Source organism: Lissotriton vulgaris, chromosome 1_1 (genome assembly GCF_964263255.1).
Source record: "Lissotriton vulgaris chromosome 1_1, aLisVul1.2, whole genome shotgun sequence".
Lineage (NCBI taxonomy): Eukaryota > Metazoa > Chordata > Amphibia > Caudata > Salamandridae > Lissotriton > Lissotriton vulgaris.
The window spans coordinates 656,062,527-656,086,813 of NC_141685.1; the positions used below are offsets into that span (position 1 = coordinate 656,062,527).

Here is a 24,287-nt window from a genome sequence, read left to right on the forward strand (position 1 = left end):
TGTAATCATCCCAATGTGGATATAGTTGCAAGATTCTACATATCCCCCAACATGTGGTTCCACATGAATAGGCTGTGGCTTTCACATCGAGAGAAAATATTATTCATTTGAAATGCACAGAATGCAGTCTGTCAAAAAAGGCTTGTAAGGAATTCCACTTTGCAAAGCCCCCATTATTTCAACTATTAGGACATCAATTACATAAATGTAAAAAATAATTACTTTGTACTATCAATTAACTGAATAGATCAACTACAAGAAGGGTGTGCACTCGCATCTCTCATGGATGAATGCCTTTGACAGTTACTTTACGTCGAAATATTTGCACTCAATGTGGGCATTGTTATGCCTTTTAGGCTATGTAACAGCCTTCAGACATGTTCTCATCAATCATTTTCTTGATGTGCCTGAAAAATATATTGTAATCTATATGGATGATATATTTGCCATCGTCAGGGTTACCAAAGCCACCATCATCACTGGTATGGAGGGTGATTTTGTCGTCAACAAAGTACTTGTTCACACAGTAGCCGTCACCAACAGATCTGTCGACGAGATGATATTTTCCAATGATGGGTCCTTCCAAGGGAACACAGGCATTGATGATGAAGAGGAAGACTTCCCGTGAGAAGAAGTTGGATTTACTTCCTTACTAATAAATTTTCCAGACCCACAGTCCTTTGAAGGAGACTTTGATTTCTTAGGGTCCTTGTCATATGAGGTAGAGTAGTCATTTATACCCTTTTCCCCCTCTGTCCCTCATCATCAGATCCAGAATCAGAGGCCTTTTTCTTCTGGAGCCAGAGAAGTCTTGCCTTGTGATCCTTCATAGTCTTAGCAGCAGAGGTTCTGCAATGTATTCACTCTTTAAGTTTATGATATGGATGTAAGCAGTATAAACATACCTTATGGGGATCCTCAGAAAAATGTCTTGGCATTCCACAATACTTACAAGGCCTGAACAGCCTATTTTTAGATTCCTTTGACATGGTGTGGAGGTGAGGAAAACAAGACAATTGTACCTCAGAGTTGCTTGTAGGTTGAAATGTGTTGCTTCTTGAAGAAGTGCTAAGCAAACAAATGATGGACGGAATGCTGAATAAATCATACATTCACCCCCAGTCAAGAGATCTGGGTTAAATCCATCGTTCTTTTGCTCACCATGCCACCCCAGTTTAGACCCAGCCATAGGCAAATCAGTTTTCAACCTGTGCCTCATGGGAACAGTCCAGACCAAACTGCCAAGCCAGGTTCTCCCTGGACCGGAAACAAGGATCCTGGGACTGGTTTCTGGGTATTACCCTTTATCAGCCAGGCTAGCTTGATTCCAGTGGCACAGTGAGCAAGAGACCCATGTCTGGGCATACCAATCCAACTTAGGGGGAAAAGTGCTACGTAAACAAATGATGGACGGAATGCTGAATAAATCATTCATTGTTCCCATTGGGAGCAGGGTCAGGACTGATTTGCATATGGCTGGGTCTAAACTGGAATGGCATAGTGAGCAAAAAAACGATGGATTTAGGCCCAGATCTCTGTAATGGGGTGAATGTATGACACTGTTCTGCATTCTGTCCATCAATTGTTCTTTTGCATGTGTCACCCGGAGTGGGACGGGTATGCCCAGGCGTGGGTCCCCTGCTCTCCATGCCACTGGAGTCAAGCTATCCTGGCTGATGAGGGCTGAAAACCCAAACCAGTCCTAGTATGCTTGTTTCCAGTCCAGGGAAGACCTGGTCCGGCAGTTCGGGGTGGACTGTTCCCTTTGGGCACAGGGTCAAGACTGATTTGCATATGGCTGGGTCCAAACTGGAATGGCATGGAGAGCAAAAAAACGAAGGAGTTAGGCCCAGATCTCTGTACTGGGGAGAATGTATGACATTTTCTGCATTCTGTCCATCAATTGTTTCTTTTTGCGTCTGGAAGAAGGCAATAGGTCAAAAGGTGACTGAGCACAGGAACTGAGCATAGCTCAAGAAGACTCCCTCACACACGATGTGCGGTAAGAAATCTTAGGTATAGTGGCCCTGCAGGGGAAGAGTGCTTCAAGGACTGGTCTCTTATTGGTCGAAGTTTGGATCTATTAAAACAATGTGAATTAGTTAACAATTTCAATTGATTTCTCTATGGCTGTTAATGCTATGTAGGGCTTGTTATAATTACCTTGGGACTCCCACCATGGCGACAGGGAACATTCAAACATGTAAATCTATGAAAGATTCAATACTGGAGAATATGGGGTAATCTACTGGGATGATATATTTACCTTTTTTACAATGTATGAAGTGCATGTGCACTATGCTTTTTACTCCATCATTTGCTTTATGAAAAAGGGATGAAATGAAAATGTCATCAAACAAAAGTACGCACAGATAAACACCTTGAAGGCCTCCCTGAATTCATAGGCTTTAGGTAACATTGTACAGATTAATTATCCACCATTATTCTACAGCTATCGCTCGACTAGCCACAGTTCTAAAATAGGAAACAGCTTTTTCATGGACTCCAGAAACCAAAAAATCCTTCCTTAGGCTCAACAGCGCTTGTCATGCACAATTTCAACATTGAGGTATCTTATATGGTCAAGGCAGGTTCCTACAACAGTGCTTGATGAGCAGTGGTTTCTCCGCCCCCTGAAATAACAAATAAACTACAACTGGTGGTGTTTCATTCACAGATCTTCACATCAGCCATCCCTGAGAGTATAGTTTTGAATACTATGCACTAATTCAATCAGCGATGAATGAATGAATGAATGAATGAATGTTGGATTTATAGAGCGCGTGGTTACCCAGAAGCGTCCCAGCGCTGTACCACTGGGGAACCCGTCCTGGCTTTCCCTGTGAGATGGTCCCTTTACTGGGCATCCCCAAGGTGCAGCCAGGCATACCCGGCGGTGATGGGGCCGGAGTGGCGATTAAGCAAGCTATTGCCCAGAGTTGCAGCGTGGGACCCCATGGTTAGAGTGGCACCGAGGCGAGATTTATCGGGCCCACTGACATTGGTCTTGCACCCGGCCGCATCAGGAATTGAACCCTGGTCCCGAGCCGACCTCTGCCTCCGGGTCTGCCGCCTCTAACCGTTGAGCCACACTTCTAGAGGAAGCTGTTTTTGCTATCATGGCTGTGCGGATCATCAGAACCCAAATCAAATCACAACAGCCTTGAGTATGAAACAAAGACAACCAGGATGGGCCTATTTGTTTTTTAGATTTGATTTTATGACCACTTACAGAAGGAAAGCATGTATATTATTGCAATGCATTATCCTAAAAGTAGCTGATGGAAATAGCTAAGACACATACCTTACAAAGTAACCATACAGAATTAATGATGAAGTCATAACACACGTTCAATACTTTTACTATTTGTTAAAGCAGCCTTTAACGAGGTAGACCAAAAATAGTTCCCAGAAAGAGCAAACACAGGCTAGGTCGAGTGCATGATGGTCTGATTTTTGAAGGACACCAACATAGGCTTTTTTCTTTCAATCTGCAAAAGACGTTATTGGAATGGAATCAATTCAGTCAATTGCAGAAGGTTATGGAAATAAATAAGCCCCTAAAGCTACTACCCCATACATCTATATTTATTGAACCATATGGGGGACGCCTCACTATTCTAGAGTTACAATTTTGCTACCTTTCCCTACCGTTCCCTACCTTGAGCTTCGGCTCTTTTTTTGTTTTTCACATCTTGTATTACCTGCATTGTGTGTCCCTACACCTAAATGTATGATGTCTCCACATTGTACATTTTACTAGAGTTGTGTGGCTTCCATCTCTTTGACGGAAAGTGGTACAGGGTTGCCTAAGAGTCAAGGTTCTCTTCAAAGTATTCCCTCAATAAGACAAAGTTCATAGATCAACTTGTAAGGTAGAAATGTGAGCTTCATCAATTAAAATCATGCAGGTGGAATGCCTGTTTCTATTGATGGTTAGACTTCCACCTGATTTATACAAATAGGGGCCTTCCTTCTTGGTGAACCACCAAAGGATCTAATGTCTTATTAGGAGGAGTTTATTTCAAAACAACAAGGAACCCCAAGTAAATCAGCAAGGGACCTCAGGGAACAATTTTTTGAAAACAACAACAGTCCCATGCAACACAGGATGAATCATACAAATGAATACAGACACAATGGATTCTGTATTTCAGTGACTTGTCCAGCCGGACAGTGGTGAGCAAGTATATTTGCTTTATAGCACAAATTAGAAAGAATATCCTTCAACAGACTCACGGTGTGGGGCACAAGCCTGTACCTCAATTACACATAGACACTTTAGTACACTCAAAGTGAACAGGAAAGGGCTTTTAGGCAAAAAGCTTAAATTGTTCTTTAAATCATAGTGTGAACAAATATTCTAAGATGCGCCATTACATCAACATCGTACATGGTATACACACTGTATATGGCACATGAATTGGTCGACGGCGTTTTGATCCCACATTTAAATCACAGGGATCATCATCAGGACATTTCATAAATGCCTAATAGTTACAAGCCTCTAAAACCTAAAAAGGAAAAGTGGGGAAAGGAGATGTACAAGAGATTATGAACTGAACAAGGGTGATTTAAATCAGTTTCAACGTGGTGGTCAGTGCTTAAGGGGTGTGTTTTAAAAAAAAAGCAAGTTGATGCACAAACCATGAAGATTACCGCCGTGATCGTGGGGAACGAGGGACTGTGTTTGGAACAATGAGAGGATCCACATTGTCTTTATGTGACTAACAGTAGTGTTCGTGGGTGGGAGTCTACTGCTGTGAAGAGGTTATGGTGAGAAATTGTCAATTCCACGGGTTCGAGGAACTGGCGTGAGCGTGGTTGTAGCAATTTCACTGGGTAGTGCCTGCAGTGAAATGGGGATTTGACGCGGTCTTAACCAGTGGTCACGGTGGTCAAATGGTAGGGTAATGCCAACAATTAATTTTGTGCCGAAGCGCGAGGTGGTAACGTTCTAAAATTGTGGCGCGGTGAAGAAAGTTAACGGCGCAGTAAGGGAACTGCGAGGTGGTGGCATTCTAAAAAATACGGCGCAGTGAAGAAAGGTAACGGCGCAGTGGGGGGACTGGGCTTACTGTGTAGTTTCCATGGCTTGATTCCGTATGGAAATTAAATTACGGAAGTCACCTGGAAAATACCAAGAGTTGCATTAGGATGGGGAGAGGAGAGCAATTTGACCGCATGGAAGCGGGGTTATGACGGATTCTTACCCGAGTGGGGACCGGTCAGCGGGAATCGGGAATCCGATTGTTGTATTAAAAACTGGGAGTACCTGGGAAGGAAGGAGGTGGGAAGTTAGGAGAGGTTCCGTGAAAGAGGAACACAAGTAGAAGGGAGAGGAATTTCCGTACAGGACGAGGGCTTACCGGATCAGTTGGTATCGAGTCCTCCTCGTCAATGCGTTCTGGGATAGGCTGGTGCAAAGGACTAGCCTCGAGCCTGCTCGTAAGAATCCAAGGAACCACGTAAAAATAGAAGAGGGCTCAGGTGTATGGGGAAGGATATGGTTCCATGGCGGCCTTCTTAAGATGGTGAATTATTCAAAGGGTTGCAGTAGAGAAAACACGGACTGTTAGTGATAAGGCGGTTAAAAGGAAGTGCCAGTGACGTGAATTGTGAGGTGTTCGGCGGTGTGAAGACATTATAGAATCATAGCCACAAAAAACGGGTTGCCCACTTAAGCTATTACATTACAAACAAAGCCGTACACAGTTAACAAGGTTTTTTACATTGAGTTCAATTCAGTGGTGGCACTGGTCAGACTAGATTTGTCCAGTCTTCCTGAAGATTGAGTCCGGTGTTTAAACTGTCCGTTCTCAGTATCCATTTTAGTTCCTCTTTATTCAAGAGTCTTGTGAGGTCACCTCCTCTTGGTGGGAGGGTGACTTGGTTGATCACTGTCCAACGGACATCATTCTCATTATGCCCCTTCTCAGTAAAATGTTCAATTAGAGGGGCGTTCGCTGTTTTACAACGGATCCTGCAGCGATGCTGGGAAATTCGTAGTTTAATCTTCTGTGTTGTTTGCCCCACATAGATCTTATTACAGAGGCAAAAAATAGCATAGATCACATTACAGCTATTGCCGTTCGTAAAGGTTTTACGCTCATTTTTCACATTCCCAAACACAAATTCTTTACCCTCAATGGATTCTGTATTGAGGGTATAGCATTTGTGTTTGAGAATGATTTTTTAATTGAACTCAATGTAAAAAACCTTGTTAAGTGTGTACGGCTTTGTATATAATGTAATAGCTTAAGTGGGCAACTCCCGTTTTTTGTGGCTATTAATATGATCCTATCTCCGTCCCACATACCATCAAAATTGTCTCTGTGAACTGTAGCTGCATTCTGTAGATGCCAATTGTGCCACAGGCTTAAACAAATGAGGACACATTGTTCAATGTGAATCTTTAGAACTTTCATGCTTTCTGGTTTCAACACATGTATTAGCCAGTAGTTCTGCCTAATTGCAGACATGATAAGTCTAGCATTTGTGGAAAGGTTATTGTTACATGTGTGTCTCCCTAAGGTTGCCTTCAACTATAAAAGAAGACGTTATAATTCTTCATATCTGCTGTCATTTTTATAAAATTATTTTCTGCGGTACGTAAGAGTGATACATACATCTTCTTTGCTTTACACAATACATGAATAGATAAAATTGAATCTGGAGTAGCATTATACGAATAATAAATAGGCGGGCTCTAGCTGTACTGCAAGATGGTTTGTACTCAGGAGTTTCTGAAAATAGGATTCAGATGTCATTTTGTTACCCCTAAGGAGTAGTTATACAATTGTGAGACATGTGTAGTAACGAAATCTTTTTTTTCTCCTGTTACAATTATCAAAAAAAGGCAGCAGACAATGTATACAAATTACCTTTGCAAATGGCATGTGGATGCCGTGATCAGAGACCATCAGTTAAAGCATTCTTGACTCTAACACTTCACAAGTCCCAAATTATTCTGCAAACGAGAAGAAATTGAAATTCGTATTGAAATTGAATATCATTATTGTTTTAATATTAGAAATACTGTAACAGATAAAAGTCTACATAAACTTAATACGAAACTGATCTACACACTTCATGTAATTCAGCACATTGACTATCAGTCACCGTCCAGGTCGTCTACTATTTACTATTTTGCCACAAATATTAAGAAGGAATTATCAGGAGCACCTCTGAGGCTCTCAGTCTAGGATCAGTTTATTCTTTCAATAAGTGACAGTTGTTTACAGCTAGGTTCTTTACCTACACACATAAGTTAAAGAAGTCAGGGAGGTTTGTGCTAACACACAACTGTAATTTGTATGACAAAAAAAATATTTGACAAATCGAAGACAAAGTGATAAAGCTTCATTCCCCCCGTTTTAGGATTCTGCTTGGTGAAAATGTGGCATGTTCCCTGGTATCAGCATTGCACAGACATGCAATGATCTGCACGCTGTTATGCCCCCTGAACATTAACCCTTTCGCTGCGGCGGCTATTCCGCCGCAGCGCTAACGGTCGCGGGCGGGCGGGCGCGTGGCTCACCTGCGCTGGTGGCAGAACCGTTCCGTCACGGCTCGCGGGTGAGCTGTGCTTGTGACGGAACGGTTCCGTCACGGCCCCGCCCGCTTAATGAAACCCGCCGCGCAGACACAAAGTCAGTGCCGCGCAGGCGCAGCGGCCGTGCCGTGACGGAACCGTTCCATCATGAGCACAGCCCACCCGAGGGGCGTGACGGAACGGTTCCGTCAGTAGCGTCGAAGGAGTTAAATGCCAAAGTAAACAAATATCGAGGACAAAACATCAAATCCTAAATATTGAAGGTAAATTTCAATTTTCTTGACCTAACCCCACATATATATACCTTGACAGTATATATCTTCAAGGTACGTAGATGTGGTGCTACGAATTGTAAACATATACTTCCTCTAGATACACTTATCTTTCAATATTTTGCTTTTCGATATTGTGCCCATGATAACCTTTTATCATGAAACTCGGAGCCTTGATATTCCGTAGTACATTACTACAAGATTAAAAATAAATACATTTTGAAACAGTAATGGACATAAATTCCTTTTACCTTAAAGGAGAGTAAAATGAAATCTATTTATTCAGTGAGTCAAATATTTACACAAATAATGCCCCATTGGAGTAGATTTTCTGATTCTAACTCTGACGGGGTGATATATTTCTAAACAATACTTGTAAGGCAGTACTTAGGCCACAATATTGTAGTAGCATAACATGTTTGCAGCATACTTATGCTGGCTGGCAGCATACTTCAATTTGTTGATATATTTTGCAGGTGCTACGTTATTAAGCACATACACAGAAAGCAACTGCAGGGAATAGTGCCTATTCGTTTTGCGAAATTATGTAAGGTAAATGCAATTGTTCAACTGAATGAAAACTTTCCTATCTATCGTAAGTCAAGGATTATGCTGTCGCTTTCTTCACTTTATTCTCACCAGACATTTTAATACAGTTTAACCACAAACCACATTTACCATGAAACAGTGGGAATTGATAAAAATAAACAATGGACAACGTGGTCCAACAGTCCATCAGTGTCTAATCCGGTGACAGTGTCTGTCTCATAGTCCCTTGCCACTGTTCTTAGCTCCCTTTTCGTTGCATGAGTCAGGCCATGGCACTTTTTTCACAAGTCCTGCTGCTCATTTTTCGGTCCTGGAAAAAGAGATCAAATTACCAAGAATACCCACAGACAAGCCTACATCATAAACTAGGCATGCACAACACATGTCCATCAATCCACATAAACTTACAATAGTCATGACTATGATAATGTAACTCAATACTTAGTAGTCACAGGGAAGGTCTCCTGGATCAGCAATCCGTGGGTGGGATAATGCTTGCCTCAGAGTCATTAATAGAATTGAAACTTTCAGTTATGATAGCTAGGAAATGTTTCATTCTGTGTCAGGACCAGAGGCAAGGATTATGCTAGTTTAAAGGTTACTCACCACCAAATGAGCCACATCCAACACTGGCTTAAAATATAATGCCTTAAAGGTAGAATTCAATGACTAATTGGCTGTGTTCACACTATCTTCAAGGCAGGCACCCAGACTGAATGCCTTGGAGGCCATGGTTCCACGAGTGGAATGCACACCAAAGATTTTTAGATCCACTCCAGCCTGTTGCATAACCAACCATACCCAACGGGTTATGGTTAGGGAGCACACAACCTTGTGCAGCTTTCTGAGGGCAATTAGGAGCTGTCTCTCACCGGGGGGTCTGAAGTCCATGGACATCTCCTCACAGGCCTTAAGACATTGAACTACACATAACTTAGGAGAACTCAGAAAAGCTGGGTATTCTAAGTCCCTAGTATTAGATTTGGTATGTCTGCTAAGCATAAAAGATACCTGAGAGGGGGGAAATTGTCCTTACAGTAATGTCAATCAATCAATCAATCAATCAGAGACATTTATAGAGCGCACTACTTACCCGGAGGGTCTCGAGGCGCTTGGTGGGGGGGGGCTACTGCTCGAACAGCCAGGTCTTGAGCTTCTTCCTGAAGGAGAGGTGGTCTTGGGTCAGGCGCAGGTCAGGAGGGAGGGAGTTCCAGGTCTTGGCGGCCAGGTAGGAGAAGGACCTTCCTCCTGTTGTCGTTCTTCGGATGTCTAGGGCTGAACATTGGATAGCCTTTTGCACGACTCCATGCAGCTCAGTATTGTCAGCTTCACGAGAGCTCCTTCCGCGATAGGAACCTATTGAGCTGCCAGAATAGGAAAAAGTTAAGCACCTTGTTAACATCCCACAGAGCCAAATAACGTGTATCCAGGGGAAGTGATAACAACATGCCACGTTAAAGGTGACATACAAAGGGATGTTACCCCACAGGGCACCCTTCCAGGGGCAAATGTCCCACGCCGAGATAGCTGAACAGAATTTATTTATTGAGCGATATACCATACACTTCTGTGCTAAACTAGCCAGGAAATTCCGTACTTGAGCTATGTCAGTGCCCCCAGGATCACAACTCCTACGCACACACCAATGACACCATCTCGTCTAGGCTGACTGGTATCACTTGATGGTGCTATCAGACCAGGCCTTTGACAAGAGGTCTTCAGCCTGTGTTGAAAGACCCGGGAGCAGCCATCGACCCTTGTAATCCGCCACGCAATTAGGGGGAGGGCACCTTCTAGTACCATCTGATATGGGATCCGATCCGGATTGAGAAGAATAACCAGAAATATGTGAGACGGATTGAAAAATCGTATGTAAGTTCCAGAGGAACCTGAAACCAGACTTGTGAATTACAAATCGGAGTGGCCAAAACTACTTTTGTGTCTGTCGCATGATCTGGGCTGCTGCCCTCATAATCATTGTGAATAGGGAAATCGAGCCCCATTGGCTCTGCAGGCTGGCAGAGACTTCCAGATGAAGATTCCAAAGGCTGGAGTCCTGGAAGTGAGTGGACTGCCAGCCCCCCACCTAGTTCTCCTGACCGGTAGGATATATCTGATGATCTAGGCACAACTGCCAGAAGTTGGTCACCAGATTTGAGAGTACCTTGGATCGCATGTCTCCCAGGTGATTGATATACCTGATCACCAAAATGCTGTCCATTTTGAGCAGGACACAGGACGGGACCTTATCTCTGGTCCAAAACCAGACTACAAACCAGACTACAAAAGATCTGGCCAAGAGTTCCAAACAGTTGATGTGCAATCTCCGTTCTTGAGCAGACAACAACCCTTCTGTGGAGAAGCCACCACACCGAGTGTCCAAGCCGGACCTGCTGACATCTGATTCTATAATGGGCTCCGGAGCAGAGCAGAAAATCACTCTCCCGTTCCATACTTCCATGTGGGAAAGCTGCCAGAGAATCTCCTCCCATGCGTCATCCGAAAGGACGACCAACTGGGAGTAAGAGAGGCCCCTTCGCGTTTGTGCCGCCTTTAGTCTCTGAAGGGCCCGATAGTACAGGATCCCCATAATTATGACCTGGTTGGATGACGACAATAGACCTACCAGGCAAGCAATCTGATGCAAGGAAACTCTGTGTTGGGCTAACATTATCTGAAGCTCATGTTGGATCTTGAACACTTACCGAGAAGGAAGACTCAGGGTAGTCTAGGTGGAGTCTATGATGACCCCCAGAAAAAAAGCCTTTTGAGAAGGGATTAGGAGGGATTTCTTTTCATTTATCACAAAGCCAAGACTTTCGAACAGGCTGACAGTTACCTGCAATTGGGCTGAAAACGGTTGGGTTCATGTGCCAGGAGGAGCATATCGTCTAGGTAAATAATGAGTCAGATCCTTTGCACCCGGAGGTATTCCATGGCTGGTTTGAACACTTTCATGAAGCAACAAGGAGTACAGGAGAGGCCAAAGGGTAGAGTTGCAAACTGAAACGTTTCCTGTCGCCAGATGAACTGAAGGAACCTTGTGTGAGGAGGGAAAATCAGTGTGGTCAAATAGGCATATCGGGGGTCCAGGCAGACCATCCAGTCCTTAAGGTGGAGGATACCCTCCATTTTGAAATGGAGGTACACCAGCTACTCATTGAACTCTTGAAAATGTATTTCTGGTCTTCACCATTTCCACCTCCTGTTGTGAGAACTGGAGCGGTCTGCAGTGTGTAACTTGACATGGGGACCCATAAAACTCTATGTGAACCCCCTGAACTGTCTGTAGAACTCACGCATCGCTTGTTTTTGACTGTCAAAAATGGAAAAGATTTGCCAGGTATCCCCCCACTTCTGAGGGTAGAAGGGCAAACACTCACCGGAAGTGGAGGGAGCCACAAATCCCTTGTGTCCTCGGCCTCTGCGGGTCGGGTAGAAATTCCCAAAGCGGATTTGGTCTTGATATTGCCCGCACCTGGAGCCTTGCCCTCTAGCAGGAAACTGAGAGAAAGGCGTGTCGGCCAGCGGCCCCTGATCAACCGGCCCCACAGAAAACCCGAGTGGAAAAAACCTTTTAATAGAGGACTGGGCTTTGTCTAGTGACGATATTCACAAACTTTCCAAGTCCATTAAAAAAAGGCTCATCCAAGAGCCCCCCTTGTGCCATATCGACCGCCTATGAGTCGGCGAGGTCCCCAAGCTTCAGGAGTACCTTTACTAGGAAGGAACTAGCAGTAGCGGGCCCCGAGCATTTCCCCAGTGGGTCACCAGGGTGGGGGCCGATTTTAGGCCCCTGGGGCCGTTTTTGCTACAGGGGCTGTTTTTGCAGCATAGCTGCAACATCGGCCCCTGTAAAAAAATTGGCCGAAACCAGCCCTGGCAAACAGCTCGGCCGAACCCCCAAACTCTCGGTGGGGGGTGGGCAGCTGAGCACTTTGCCAGGGCCGGTTTTGGTTCCCAGTCCGGTCTGGAAGGAAACTCTCTGTTCAGTGGACAGAGAGCGATTAGCATTGCCCATGAAGGCAATTGCAAACTGCGCCCAACCAGAGAGGAGCACTGGGGAGATGAGAGATTCCAAAACCTTGCCATTCTCTGCCATGTCGAGAATCTTAGTTCAGAGGCCAAGGGCATGCAGGCGCTAATCCTGGCACGCAGTGAACCTTACGGGTGTAAGGGTATTAGCTTGAGCACACCTGTAGGCAAAATCAATTGCTGCGGTGAAACGCAAAAAAAGTAATCCAAAGTAGTAGAATAGATATTCTGATGTTTAATTCAATCGGTAGGACAAGTCATATTTCATCATATGGTTCAGCATTCCGTTCGATGAATAAATTCAAGTAGTAGCAATACAATCAAAGGTGACGAAATGTATTCAATTCATAATTTCGTAGGAAACAACCCCAATGCATTTCGAGCATTGAGCTCTTCTTCAGGGGGCAGGTGTCTGGAAAGAAACAAAGATAGACGCTATGTAGCAAGAGGCTCGAATTAAAATTGCATCATAGTCAAAAAGTCAAAAAGGTTGTGCAGAGTAATGAAATGCGACGGTTGTGAAAGGGGGTGGCCAGTGGGGCTGCAATGGTAAGCATGGTGATATGCAAGGAAGGAAACTGAAGTGCTGTATGGAAATTATGAAGTGAAAAACATAGGCAATGCAGTGAGAAAGCTTATTCCAAAGTTATCGTAGGTGCTGTGCAGATACCGAAAAACAGGTGTAAGACGTGCCAGGTAATACCACGAGCAGCGCGAGAAAGAAATGACCAAGTGCATTGAGCAGTTACTCGAAGTGATTGAATGTAAATGTAAAAAACAGATGCGAGAAAAGTAATGTATGTGCAAAGTGACGGACCGCGGTAATCAACATTAAAGGTGCTCCGCGTGCATGCGACTTATTATAAAAAGCGTGCCCATAAAATGAGATACCTGGGGTAAGCTAAAAGGTCAGAAAAGGCTTACCATACACGAAATAATGAAGGAAGAGCCTCAAGACCTTTCTCTTTGACTGACCTGGAGCTGCACCCCCTCCCCTCAGTGTCTTGAGACCCTCAAGGGTGAGTAGTGCACTTCACAATTCCCTGATTGATTCAATCAATCAATCATGGGTTTGTTGAGCATGACTACTCACCGTAAGGGTTTCAAGGCACTGGTGGGCAGTGGGTGCAGGGTATAGTCCATCAAGGAGGCGGTCTATTGAAGAGCCATGTTTTGAGGTCCCTCGTGAAGTTGGGGAGTTAGGTTGTCTGTCTGAGGTGGAGGTTGATTGATTGAGTCTAGCTTGAATCCAGTGGCACAGCGAGCAAGGGAAACACGTCTGTGCATCCTGCCTCCACAGAAATGGATGCATAGCGCCTATAGTTAGTCTGGAGCCAATGCAGAGAAGGCAGAAAACATGTGCACTTCAATGGGAAACCTCTGGAAGCTTGTCCCACTTCAAAGGAAGGCCCAGGTGTAAATATTGGACCTTTGACATCAACTCTTCAGTACGCTTTAGACCTGTAGCTATTCTGCCCGAAAGAAGGACTGGGGTGTTGCTGAATGGACTGCCACTCTGCTGGACTACTGCTCTGAAGAACTGCTGCCCTGCTGTACTTTTTTGCTTCCTGCTGCCCTCTGGCCTGGGTGAGACAGACTGGACCTGCTTCTGTTCAACCCAGTAACACAGAGTGACTCCAAGGTCTAGTTTGCTGGCCTCCAGACTAGTTTTGACCTTTGGTCTCGATTTATTCCTTAACATGTGCTCTATTTTTCTAAAATTGGTGTGGGATTTTTCTAGTGGTGTGTTTACTCTTTATTTCTGTTTGAAGTGCTGCATAAATACTTCACAAAGTACTTCTAAGTTAAGCCTAACTAATCCATCCCAAGCTACCAGAGGGCTTAGCACAGGTTAATTTGGGGTTGCCTGTGCCTCACCCTGATAAGAATTGCGGTTGCTGCTTGAGTAACCGTTATTCCCATTTCTAACAGACAATATGCTGCTGGAACTGATATGAGGCATAGGTGGGCACTGAATAAAATCCAATTACCACCAACGGAAGGGGAACTGGGGTCTCCTACTATGGCCTGTACTACCTGGTTGCTCAGCTGCAATGGGCAGCCAGGTGATTTAGTACACCAGATATGGCAGTAGCAAACATTGGTACACTACCCCATATGGTAAGGAAAACAGTGAATATGCTCCTTAGATCTAAAGGCAGGGATGGGAATCTTTTGTGACATTTAACTTTTCTCTGATGCTGTTGGGCTCGAGGCAGGCCTTTGACGTATGCATAAATGTATAGCTTATGTGCCTGGGATCCTCCAACTGGGGATACTGTGACTCCATTTAACGAGGGGGTGAAACACTGGCAAACAGGAATAGTAAAGGGTTATCCAGGCAGGAGATCCATATGAAGGTGGAACCATCAGAACTTTTAAGATCTAGCATAGGACTGCAATCTCGCTGAGCAGCAGTTCCTACTGCTGGGTCCTAGCGATTGTGGTGAGGTGAACATGGAAGACATGGTATGCTGAATCTCCTAGGCCCAATTCATTCTCGCTCTGGGCAAGGAGACAAGAGATGTGTCACTGTTGTACCAAGTGATTTCATTACAAGAACGGAGGCTACATTATGCAGATCTTTTAATGCAGTCTCCAAGCAGCCGCATACATAACAAAACTAAGGTTCCAGACTTGAACATTGAAAGAACATAAATGGCATGAGCTGACAACAATCTGCCTCTTTTAAATGCAGCTCCAAGCAGATAAGTAACTCCTTCCTTACCTTCCATTATATTTCAATAAATTTACCCTTTTCCCTCTTAGGTGATCACTGGTGGCCTAACCCCCACCTCACCGATGTCCAATTCATGGAGATCCCCCTCCCTTTCTTGTCTTCCTTTTCTCAAGTCAGGTAAGTCCATCCCTTTTCACTATTGTGTTTATTCTTGTATTTTAACACTCATTTTCAGACTATTTCACGTAAGTGTTTAATTGCCTACTGCCTCGCTCACCACTTTGCTCCTGACTTCTCTATCCCTACTCACGACTTAACGAGCTCTCGGTGCAGGCCCGACTCTTGCCTCCTTCGCGATGCAGGCAGCGTCTCACAAATTGCGTTCCTAAACCTCAGTGAAATTTAGAGAAAAGTACCTTCGCAACGCTTACGTCCCGTCATAGGGTTGCCAAGGTCCTTTCTCCCGTAACTCCAGACTCTTCATGAACGTTCCTATGGCAACCAGTCCTCGCGATCGGCAGTTGCCGATCAGCTGTCTCCATAACCTACAATTGAAGACCAGCTGTTCTAAGCACCGCTAGCCTCTTTCTGGGCATGATTTTATAATCTTCTGTTTCTCTAATTAAAAAAAAAAAGAGGGGAATTTAAAGAGAAGCATTAAAACACTCTGATACATTTAAAGAGAGGCATTTATAGACTCTGATATATTCAAGCTCCTTCAGAGGGACACAAGCAATAACCTAAGAGCTGAATGCTCCAGACCTTCCATTGAAAAAAAAAACTGTCAAACCCCTAACTTGGACCCCGAGCTCATAAAATTTCTCTTTAAAGCTCGGTCGGGACCCTAGAAAAGAAATGAAGAAATCCCTAAAAGGAGACCGTCTTCTTGACGTCTTGGGTCCCATCTAACAATCCAAAAGGCCTGCTGTTTGGAGAAGACCATATCAAGCTGCTTGGCAAATATGTCTCGAATTTTACAGCCCTAGACAAGGCCCAACAAAATATGAAAAAGGTTTTTAACAATAATCTTTTTGGACGGGCCGGAAGAAGGAGCCTTCCAACCATAGGCTTCGGACACGCATACCAACAATTCAACACCCCTACCTTCTACCCCCAGCATGGGAGAGGAACACGTTCGATAGGATTTAGATCTCGTGGCACCTTCAGCTCCAACCAACCAAGTAAGTGTCCCTCCCCTCCCTCCTTCCCCTTCTTTTCCCATAAAGGTGGGAGGCAGACTCAAACATTTTTTCCAAAATTGGAAGTTAATAACTCAGGATCCCTGGGTCCTAAACACTGTCAAGGGCTTTATGATAGATTTTGTCCAAATACCCACACAAACCTCATTCCCAAGAGACATGCCTCTCTCTCAAGACAAACAAAAGATTGTAGAAGAGGAGATCTCTTCCATGCTCCAAAAAGGCTCAATAATAGAGGACCCCTTGGAAACACTAACATTTATAAGTATGTTATTTCTCGTAGAGAAAAAAAGGAAAGGTTGGAGACCCGTAATAAATTTAAAACAACTCAACAAATATCTAGTCTACAGACATTTCAAGATGGAGGGTATCCACCTCCTGAGAGACCTCCTCTCGGAAGAAGATTGGTTGGCCAAACTGGATTTGAAGGTCGCCTAATTCACCATTCCTATGGCCCTAACCCACCGACCTTTCCTCAAATTTATGTGGAAAAATCATCTTTATCAATTCCAAGCCCTTCCCTTCGGACTTTCTTCTGCCTCTTGGTGCTTTACTAAGGTCATGAGAAAGATTGCCTCTATCCTAAGAGAAAGAGGTATCCGCCTTATCATATATCTCGACGACATTTTTATAATGTCGCAAGATCTTCCACAAATTCTCCAAGACCTGAAAACCGTAGTGGACCTCTTAGAGAGTCTAGGATTCATTATAAACAAAGAAAAATCTATCCTAACTCCCTCCAAATCTCTGGAGTTCCTCGGCTTCACCGTGGATACCTCAAAGTGCCTCCTTCTTCTCCCTTCCGCCAAAATTACAAAGATCAAGAAAGAGACAAGACACGTCTTGAGACAACAAGACCTTCCCCTGAGGGAACTAGCCAGACTTCTCGGCCTTCTCTCCTCCTCTATTTAGGCAATTTTTCCGGGTCCTCTAAATTATCAGGCCCTACAACGGATCAAAGGAAGAGCTCTAAGATCTGGTCTCTGGTACAAAGATCGGGTTACCCTGGACCAGGAAGTCCAATCGGAACTAACCTGGTGGCTAGACAACCTAGAGGCATGGAATGGCAAAGCAATCTTTGGCTCAGAGCCAGCTTTTGTCTTAGAATCAGATGCGTCTCTCCATGGCTGGGGTGCATGCCTTCTCAATTAGAACACAGATGGGATCTGGTCCCAAGAGGAATCTTACCACCACATTCTTTATTTGGAGTTAACAGCTGGCCTTCATGCCCTGATGAGCTTCATTCTCTCCAAGGGAGGTCAACCATTTTAAAGATGGACATATGATGGACAATATGTCCGCGGTTGCTTACATCAGTCGCCTGGGAGGTACCAAGTCTGCCGACCTCTCCAATCTAGCCAGGAGACTTTGGATGTTCTGTCTAGAGCACAAAATTGCGCTCAAAGCAGAATACATTCCCGGGAAGACAAACATCTCTGCCGATTGGAATTCCAGATTCCTGTTAGATCACAGCGATTGGAAACTCAATGTATTCATTTTCAGAACCCTGATCAAGATCTGGGGCTCACTAGAGATAGACCTTTTTGTGAGCAGACTAACGTCCCAACTCGAGAAATATTTCAGCTGGATGCTCAATCCCGGTGCGCTAGCAGTGAACGTTTTTCTCCAACCATGGTCAGGAGTCAATGCATACACATTTCATCTCTTTGCCATGATCCAAAGGGTCTTGCAGAAAGTGAGACAAGACCAGTGCTCTCTTGTCCTGATAACTCCATTCTGGCCCTCTCAGGCGTGGTTCCCCACCACTCTGGAACTTCCATGCAACCCCCCCCTTCCTAATCCCTTCTCAAGAGAATCTCCTAACAGACTGAGGTTTTCACCCCCTCATCCAATCAGGGAGTTTGAACCTTCTTGCTTAGAGAGTGTCAGGAGATCCAATGAAATCTCAGGGTTGTAGTCATCAGCTGCAACTCTCCACAGAGAGTCTTGGGCCCTAGGCACTCATTACAGATATAACAACATTTGGAAATGCTGAGTTCGTTGGGGCCTGGAAAGGAACTTGGAGTCCCTACAGGCACCTATCGTTGACATAGTTAACTTACTGGTCGAACAATTTGATAAAAATGTAACTATAGGTCAATCAATTGCTATAGATTGGCCATCTCTGCTGGTCATATGCTGGTCAGTGGGAAAACGGTAGGTAAAAATGCCATTGTTTGCAGAGTAATGAAAAGCATTCGCTTAAGAAGACCTCCAAAATCCAAATACCAAACCCTGTGGGATATAAACCTAGTCCTGGACCATTTCAACTCCTGGCCAGATAATTCTCTTCTGAATAGAAATTTCCTTTCCATCAAGCTTGCAACTCTTCTTTTTCTTATCTCCTGTCGTAGGGTCTCAGACGTCAAAGCCCTGGAGATCCTGAACAGATCTTATAACATCTTTGGGGTCAAATTCAAAATTTACAGAAGAACAAAAACCATGTCTGATTCAATCTTCTATCTAAGTTTCGAGCCTTGCCCAAACCTCTGTGTGGTTGATTGCATGCAAGTTTACGATCAGAAAATGTCTACTCTAAGCCCTGCAGATGAAAAACAACTTCTCATTTCCTTCGCTAAACCTCATAAAGCTATATCCTCAACTTCCATTGCTAGATGGGTTAAAACTGCCATGAACTTAGCAGGTATTGATTTATCAAAATTTCAAGCTCATTCTGTTAGAGGTGCCATGGCCAGTAAATCTCTATGGTCTGGAGGTAAGTTGGATGACATTCTTAAAGCGGCCGACTGGTCGAACGCTAGCACCTTTGCACGGCACTACTGCAAGCCTATCAAACATATGTCTAATGTAGTGTTACAAAGCTACCAACATGCATAATGTAGCCTCCATCCTTGCAATGAAATTGCGATTCTCCTGTTACTATGAGAAGTGAATCTGGATTTCATTAAAGACACGGAGGCTGATATTATCCCACCCATCCCATTCACTGGTGTTTGGTCATTTCCTCATCAATGCCTATTTGTTTATATTGCTACCTATTTGTTTATATTGATACCTGTGATGCTTTTGAAATAACTCTTTATTTCCTTATTTATCTAGGTGTTATACTTTTGGAGACATTTCCTGCTTTCTCTCTTTTCAGGTAACCCTTCATAATAACCGCCCGTTGCTTTGGCTTACTTCACGTTTGGTTACTTCATTCTTCACGCCTCCACTAGGATCCTTTAGAAGTCTTCAAACCGGAATCGCGGAAGTTTATTATATCTCTGAACTTACTTGTTTTCTCCTTGTCATTTAAAAGAGACAGAATGTTGTCAGCTCATGCCATTTATGTTCTTTCATTGTTCTTTTCTGGAACCTCAGTATTGTGATGTATGCAGCTGCTTTGAGACTGCATTAAAAGATCTGCATAATGCCAGCCTCCATGTCTTTAATGAAATCTAGATTCTCTAGTCATGGTAATAGGAGAATCGCAATTCTCAGCCACTCAAACTACTTTCAGTCAGACTGACAGACAAGCGGGAAAAGTACAATTGTATTCCTATTGATAATGGGGACTGGAAGAGATACTGTGCCAAATATTCACACATTTGGAGAATTACCTTTCAAACCAGGGATAGGGTTCATTAAACCTGTTGTCAAAAGCATTCCACTTCAAGCAATATCTTGGGATTAGTAGGTATTCTCTTTGTACCTTCAGTTCTGAGAGGATATCCAATATTTATATGTACAACACTTGCACAACTGTGCTTAGTTCTAAAATAGTAACTTATTAAAACCTTTTCACAAAAATTAACTCCGTTCTGGCATGAATCTCACAATTTAACATGGCCTTATATGCTAAAACTTTGATGTAAGTTCATGTTAAATAATATCTCAGGGCGCGTAATAGTTGAGATATTATACACCAGTCCTATGGTTTTCAGGAATGCTCATTTTAAACCAATGAAGTTTGTTGTTGTGCTCAGCACATATATCACACCATGTAAAATAAAAATCAAACTCTATAGCACTATTCCCTAGGTGCCCGGCTGCAAACAGGCTTTTTCTACATGGTTTGTGAATGCCTGGACTCAGAAGTCTACTGGAGGGAGGTTAGCCAGGCCCTGAATCAAGCTACAGATTGACAGACAGACGCCAGTGCTCTGCTTGCTGAACTTATTCTCAGACTGACAAAAATAAAAAGGCTATCAGCTAGTTCTCTGACTTCACCATGATTTTAGTGAGGCAGCAAATAGCAATGAGCTGAAAAGCTGCAAGGGGACTGAGCCAGAAACTTGTAAGTGGGCTGATCGTTAGGATACCTTGCTGCCTGTGGAGGATAAGTCAGTGAAGGGTAGTAGTCGATGGTGGGAGGGGGCCGGGTAGAAGAAAGAAAATAAAAAATACTTACCTGTGGGTCGCAAGCCGCCGCCTCTCCTTCGTCCATGCAGTACCCTGCCTCCCAGAAGCACCCAGAATCCCCAAGCCAAACACGGAGCCGTCTTACAGCAGCATTGTGAATGGTCTGATCAACGTAGTTCAGCACTCAGAGAGGGACTCAGAACCTGTGCATGTTCTCCACCCAGGCTGTACAATACAGCCGGCGGAGAACATGGCCAAACAATCATGCGCACCTATGGTGCAGGAACCACTTCCCACTCCCCTTGCTGGCATCACGCAAGCCCAGCCCTGCCTGCCCTAACATGGAGCTTAAAGGCCGGGGGCGTGGCATGGAAGCCGATAAAAGGAAGGCGCGTGAGCAACGAGCTCCACCGATAAACCCACTATTTTCCTGAAATAACGAAGCGTCGGAACCCCTGACGCCACCAGTGGATCGCGGAGCGGAGCGCGCCTATCTTGGCGCGGTCTCGATGCAGTAGAGAGCGGATTCATAGAGTTCTGGCCGATCTCCCGGCTTGAGGTGGCGACGAGAAGCAGCCACAAAATGGCGGCAGTGCTGTGACGGGAGCCCCGGAGATGGCGTTCGCGGAGGCTTGTGCTTCCTGGCAGGGAGCCGATAGCACAATGAGGCAAGAGATTGTGTCAGTTGGGGGCCCTCGACCTGGAAAGCGGAACTGAGGAGACACACAGAGCGGTCTGCCGACCCACGCTTATTGCGGCCAACGTGAAAAGTACCTGCAGCGCCGACACGAGGTAGAAGGCGCCGGGGGAGTTGTAATCATCGCACGGCCTGGGACTGCTAAAGAAAGTTGACTCGCTGAGGCGGCGGATGCGGCCGAACCCGGGGCATAAAGGAGACCCGACCTAGCACTGGTGAGTGGGGTGTGGCGGGTCCTGGGCCCGCAAACTGCGGAGGTTGGCGCTTGGCCCCGGGGACACCACGGTCTGCAAGCTGGGGCGGGGGAGATAACAAGTGCCTGATACAGTACAACGGCCCCTGGGAGAGCTCTGGACGCGATAGAGGCGGATGGTATAGAGCCATCACCCAGACTATAAGCGATTGATGAGAGCCACGACCCTGAAGGTGTGGGGAGCTGTAGCAGGCCCAAGGATGGAGCGACACGGGCTGACCAGCCCCCCATGTTGAGAAATACGACACGGAGCTGGCGCAGATAGGGATTAGCTGGGCCCGGGGGCGACTGGAGCCGCCACAGCTGGCGCCTAAGACCTGGTGAGGAGCAGTTGGAGCTTGTTTGGGCATCGACGGGGGTGCGGGCTGGTTCCGCTCGGGCCCCAAGATCTGGCGCCTTGTTACCAGTGACTATACTGTGAGCTCTGCTGGTGGGTCATAGCAGAGGGCGCAGTATGCCAGAGTGGCGGCACCCGAGTGAGCACCCACCTGAGGAGTGATATTGACCACCCTAGGGGTAGACAGAACTTGCGAACACCACAGAAATAAAGTGGATTCTTATGCCCCTGCGCTGAACTCTGGCGGCGCTGCTGCAAGAGAGTAACTATTTGATTGGTCCCCTGAGAAAGGGTGCGGTAGCAGTGACCCTTTATCGCTGCAGACTGTACAACTTGGACCAGATCCCTGGGGGCTAATAAGATCACCACTAACGGACATCACTATGGGGAACCGTAGGCGAAGAAGGATGGAATGCAACCACTATCAGATAGCTAACCCCCTGACCAGACAGAACTAGATTTGCCAGGAGTGCCTCTGGAACCTCACATGCAGCAACAATTTGACAAAATCCTAGCAGCGATTGCAGACTCCTGCACTGCTCTCCAACAAGATATAGCACAAGTGGCCACGGGTAGGGACTTCTACGGGCAGACCACTCTAAACTGGTGGACAGAGTGAAACTAGTGGAAGGGGAGCTTCAGGTCATGGAACCGGCGCAGAATGCGTTAAAGGCCACGGGGACAAATGCCTTGGATCGTATAACTGCGCTGGAAAGAAGGGCTGAGGATGCCGAAAGTAGAAATCGGCAGTAAAACATCCGCATAGTGGGTCTACCCGAGAAAGCAGAAGGGTCGGACATGGTGCAGTATCTTGAGAACTGGCTGAAATCAGTAGTGGCACCAGAAGGACTGTCATCCTTTTTTACCTTAGAACGAGCGCACAGAGTACCAGCCAGACCGCCGCAGCAGGGGCGACCCCCACGACCGGTGGTGGCCCGCCTATTGCACTTCTGAGACAGAGATCTGCTGCTTCAAAAGGCACGCACCAATGGCCCTTATCATGTTGGGAACAACACGGTTAACCTGTTCCCTGACTATACATTTGAGACCCAGCGACGCCGCTCGTCCTTCTTGTCAATTAAAAGAGAGCTAAGGGAAGAGGGGCTGCATTACTCCTTGCTGTTTCCAGCCAAATTAAGAATAATTGTAGATGACAAGACATGCTTCCATGAAACTCAAGAAGAAGCATGTGCATGGCTGGAATCCTACAAAGCTGGGAAAGATGACCAAGGACAGAGGACCCAGGACTCTTCGGAAGGCCTACCAAAGCGCAAATCACAAAGACGACGAGGCTTGAGGAGGTCTTCTGCGTCACAAACTGAGGTGGAGCGGCAGGGGGTGTTGGACGCGGTGTCTGCTCTTTCGGGAGATCAGAGGATGCACTCTCCGGAAGGCACTGACTCGGAGAAGGACAAGGAACACTCCGATACGGAGACCTCAGAAGCGGATAGTATAAGGATGCCGCGGATCACACCAACGACAGCGGATGGGATACTGGATTGAGGTGCCGGGTTTTTAGGAACCCGGTGGTGCCAGGGGGAACACCCAAAGACCTCTTGAGTTCTTCCTGTTCTGGACCACAGAAACACAGAGTCTTCTAGGTGATGTCAAGGATCGAGTTTTATTGGCTGCAACCAAGTAACAAGCGTCCTAGAAGTACAACAGCACGGTGTGTATATTCTCAGGAGACTGTTCGTTTTTACAGAACCAGCCTTCTCCTTTTATACAAAAATATTAGCTTCCGGCAAGAATTCTTTGGTTTACAGTATGGTCATATACATATTTTCAAAACAATGAAAAAGCAAAGTCATGATGGCCAGCCCATATTTTCGTTGTCCAGTTTGTGATAGATTACCCAGCCAGGCCCAGAACTTCCATCAGATATCGATGAAACCCCAATAAAATCGGGCACCTCCTCCTTGTAAAACTAGCCATAAAGAAGAAACAGAGACAGGTATGTGTATGATAAAGCGTGGTTTGTATGCGGTAAACGGTTTATGACATGTTGTGCCTTGATGCTAATCTCGCTCGGCCAGTGGGTTGGGGACTGCCCGAACAGGTTTGGCTGGAGGCAGTGGAGGCAGCTCGCCTAGGTCAAGGGGAGTCAGCAAAGGTGGACGTGTCCTTTCAGCTCGAATTCGGCCTTGGTCAATTGACTATGTAAGGGCAACCCCAAGATGGATGCCGCTCACAAAATGGAAACCGAGGGTTCAAGTCAGAAATTACGATTTAAGGGTGATTGCATCACTCGATCATGACGCAAATACATAGGTGTAATGTCCTGATCATTACCGGTCTGCCGATACCAAATTCGTCATGGTATGATGATATTTTCTGACACGAGTGTTGGGCTTCGGTACCACATTATAGCAGGGTCCAGAATTTTCAGACCCACAGACCCTCCT

At 45.4% G+C, this 24,287-nt stretch overlaps 1 protein-coding gene across 1 annotated transcript in view; it reads right to left on the bottom strand.

Annotated features, from left to right (window-relative positions):
• Nucleotides 1-24,287, bottom strand: part of TTLL7 (tubulin tyrosine ligase like 7) — a 1,104,754-nt gene that overhangs the window by 831,449 nt on the left and 249,018 nt on the right. Inside the window, exon 3 of the mRNA XM_086936338.1 lies at nucleotides 6,885-6,970. The gene's annotated coding sequence lies outside the window, so the exon portion shown is untranslated. The remainder of the gene's footprint in view (nucleotides 1-6,884; nucleotides 6,971-24,287) is intronic.